This window comes from Arachis stenosperma, chromosome 5, assembly GCF_014773155.1.
Source record: "Arachis stenosperma cultivar V10309 chromosome 5, arast.V10309.gnm1.PFL2, whole genome shotgun sequence".
Taxonomy (NCBI): domain Eukaryota; kingdom Viridiplantae; phylum Streptophyta; class Magnoliopsida; order Fabales; family Fabaceae; genus Arachis; species Arachis stenosperma.
In genome coordinates, this window is record NC_080381.1 from 107,689,067 (window position 1) to 107,693,258 (window position 4,192).

The window sequence follows — 4,192 nt, forward strand, 5'->3', positions numbered from 1 at the left end:
GGTTTTCGAAAATCATCAATCAATTTTCAAAATTCTTTTAAAATTTTTCACTTTAATTTTCGAAAAAATTCTTTCCCTCTTCTCACATCCTTCTATTTATGGACTAACACTCCTCCTCAATGCACAATTTGAACTCTATCTTTCTTGATAAGTTCGAATTCTTCTACCTCTTCCTTCTATTTTTCTTTTCCTCTGACACCTCAAGGAATCACTATACTGTGACATAGAGGATTCCATATTTCCTTGTTCTCTTCTCTTTCATATGAGCAGGAGCAAAGACAAAAGCATTCTTGTTGAGGCTGACCCTAAACCTGAAAGGACCTTGAAGCGAAAGCTAAGAGAAGCTAAAGCACAACTCTCTGTAGAGGACCCAACAGAAATCTTCAAAGAAGAAGAACCCATGGCAGTCGAAAACAACAATAATGCTAACAATGCAAGGAAGGTGCTGGGTGACTTTACTGCACCTACTCCCGACTTCTATGGGAGAAGCATCTCTATCCCTGCCATTGGAGCAAACAACTTTGAGCTTAAGCCTCAATTAGTTTCTCTAATGCAATAGAATTGCAAGTTCCATGGACTTCCATTGGAAGATCCTCATTAGTTTTTGGCTGAGTTCTTGCAAATCTGTGACACTGTCAAGACCAATGGGGTTGACCCTGAGGTCTACAGACTTATGCTATTCCCTTTTGCTATAAGAGACAGAGCTAGGATATGGTTGGACTCACAACCTAAAGAAAGCCTAAACTCTTGGGAAAAGCTAGTCAATGCCTTCTTGGCAAAGTTCTTTCCACCTCAAAAATTGAGTAAGCTTAGAGTGGAAGTCCAAACCTTCAGACAGAAGGAAGGTGAATCCCTCTATGAAGCTTGGGAAAGATACAAACAATTGATCAGAAAGTGTCCTTCTGACATGCTTTCTGAATGGAGCATCATAGGTATCTTCTATGATGGTCTGTCCGAACTGTCCAAGATGTCATTGGATAGCTCTGCTGGAGGATCTCTTCATCTGAAGAAGACGCCTGCAGAAGCTCAAGAACTCATTGAAATGGTTGTAAATAACCAATTCATGTACACTTCTGAAAGGAATCCTGTGAACAATGGGACGAATCAGAAGAAAGGAGTTCTTGAGATTGATACTCTGAATGCCATATTGGCTCAGAACAAAATATTGACTCAGCAAGTCAATATGATTTCTCAAAGTCTGTCTGGAATGCAAGCTGCACCAGGCAGTACTAAGGACGCTTCATCTGAAGAAGAAGCTTATGATCCTGAGAACCCATCAATGGAAGAGGTGAATTACATGGGAGAACCCTATGGAAACACCTATAATCCTTCATGGAGAAATCATCCAAATCTCTCATGGAAGGATCAACAGAGACCTCAACAAGGTTTCAACAACAATAATGGTGGAAGAAACAGGTTTGGCAATGGCAAGCCTTTTCCATTATCTTCTCAACAACAGACAGAGAATTCTAAGCAGAGCCACTCTGACTTAGCAACCATGGTCTCTGATCTAATCAAAATCACTCAAAGTTTCATGACTAAAACAAGGTCCTCCATTAGAAACTTGGAGCCACAAGTGGATCAGCTGAGTAAGAAAGTTACTGAACTCCCTCCTAGTATTCTTCCAAGCAATACAGAAGAGAATCCAAAAGGAGAGTGCAAGGCCATCAACATGGCCGAATTTGGAGATGAGGAAGAGGCAGTGAGTGCCACTGAAGAAGACCTCAATGGACGTCCACTGGCCTCCAATGAGTTCCCTAATGAGGAACCATGGGAATCTAAGGCTCACACTGAGACCATAGAGATTCCATTGGATTTACTTCTGCCATTCATGAGCTCTGATGAGTATTCTTCCTCTGAAGAGGATGAATATGTCACTGAAGAGCAAGTTGCTAAATACCTTGGAGCAATCATGAAGCTAAATGACAAGTTATTTGGTAATGAGACTTGGGAGGATGAACCCCCTTTGCTCACCAAAGAACTGGATGACTTGACTAGGCAGAGATTACCTCAAAAGAGACAGGACCCTGGAAAGTTCTCAATACCTTGTACCATAGGCACCATGACCTTTGAGAAGGCCCTGTGTGACCTAGGGTCAAGCATAAACCTCATGCCTCTCTCTGTAATGGAGAAGCTAGGGATCTTTGAGGTGCAAGCTGCAAGAATCTCACTAGAGATGGCAGACAACTCAAGAAAACAAGTTTATGGACTTGTAGAGGATGTTCTGGTAAGGGTTGAAGACCATTACATCCCTACTGATTTCATAGTCCTAAAGATTGGGAAGTGCATGGATGAATCCATCATCCTTGGCAGACCCTTCCTAGCCACAACAAAGGATGTGATTGATGTTGACAGAGGAGAATTGATCATTCAAGTGAATGAAGAATCCCTTGTGTTTAAGGCTCAAGGATATCCCTCTGTAACCATGGAGAGGAAGCATGAAGAGCTTCTCTCAAAACAGAGTCAAACAGAGCCCCCACAATCAAACTCTAAGTTTGGTGTTGGGAGGCCACAACCAACTTCTAAGTTTGGTGTTGAACCCCCACATTCAAACTCTAAGTTTGGTGTTGAGAGGTTCCAACATTGCTCTGAACATCTGTGAGGCTCCATGAGAGCCCACTGTCAAGCTACTGACATTAAAGAAGCGCTTGTTGGGAGGTAACCCAATGTTATATTTATCTATTTTCCTTTGTTATTTTATGTTTTCTGTAGGTTGATGATCATGTGAAGTCACAAAATCAATTGAAAAAGCAAAAACAGAATGAAAAATAGAAAGAAAAATAGCACACCCTGGAGGAAAACCTTGCTGGCGTTTAAACGCCAGTAAGGGCAGCAAATGGGCATTTAACGCCCAGTCTGGCACCATTCTGGGCATTTAACGCCAGAAATGGGCACCAGACTGGCGTTAAACGCCAGGAAGGGGCAAGAAGCTGGCGTTAAACGCCAGAAATGGGCACGAACCCGGCGTTTAACGCCAGAATTGGCAGAAGGAGCAATTTTGCTCGCCACTTGGTGCAGGGATGAATTTTCCTTGACACCTCAGGATCTGTGGACCCCACAGGATCCCCACCTACCCCACCACTCTCTCTCTTCTTCACCCATTCACCAATCACCTCAACACCTCTTCCCCAAAAACCCCTCACCTATCAAATCCCACTATTCTCTTCACCACTCACATCCATCCTTCATAAAACCCCACCTACCTCACCATTCAAAATTCAAACCACTTTTCCTCCCAAACCCACCCATAATGGCCGAACCATACACCCCCTCTCCACTCCTATATAAACCCATCTTCACTCCTTCATTTTCACACAACCTACACACTACTTCTCCCCCTTGGCCGAACCACAAAGCCACATCCATCTCCTCTATTTCTTCTTCTTCTACTCTCTTCTTTCTTCTTTTGCTCGAGGACGAGCAAACCTTCTAAGTTTGGTGTGGTAGAAGCATTGCTTTTTGTTTTTCCATAACCATTTATGGCATCTAAGGCCGGAGAAACCTCTAGAAAGAGGAAAGGAAAGGCAAAAGCTTCCACCTCTGAGTCATGGGAGATGGAGAGATTCATCTCAAGGGTGCATCAAGACCGCTTCTATGAAGTTGTGGCCATGAAGAAGGTGATCCTCGAGGTCCCTTTCAAACTCAAAAAGAGTGAATATTCGGAGATCCGACATGAGATTCAAAGAAGAGGTTGGGAAGTTCTTACCAACCCCATTCAACAAGTCAGAATCTTAATGGTTCAAGAGTTCTATGCCAATGCATGGATCACCAAGAACCATGATCAAAGTGTGAACCCGGACCCAAAGAATTGGCTTACAATGGTTCGGGGGAAATGCTTAGATTTTAGTCTGGAAAATGTAAGGTTGGCATTCAACTTGCCCATGATGCAAGGAGATGAACACCCTTACACTAGAAGGGTCAACTTTGATCAACGGTTGGACCAAGTCCTCAGAGACATTTGTGAAGAGGGCGCTCAATGGAAGAGAGATTCAAGAGGAAAGCCGGTTCAACTGAGAAGGCATGACCTCAAGCCCGTGGCTAGGGGATGGTTGGAGTTTATCCAACGCTCAATCATTCCCACTAGCAACCGGTCCGAAGTTACTATAGACCGGGCTATCATGATTCATAGCATCATGATTGGAGAGGAAGTTGAAGTTCATGAGGTTATATCCCAAGAACTTTATAAGGTGGC

The 4,192-nt window shown here is 43.3% G+C and overlaps 1 non-coding gene across 1 annotated transcript; it reads right to left on the minus strand.

Annotated features, from left to right (window-relative positions):
* Positions 1-805: 805 nt before the first annotated feature.
* LOC130983856 (small nucleolar RNA R71) lies at positions 806-913 on the minus strand. The gene has a single exon (XR_009087827.1). It is a non-coding gene; the product is annotated as a small nucleolar RNA R71 (small nucleolar RNA).
* Positions 914-4,192: the final 3,279 nt, after the last annotated feature.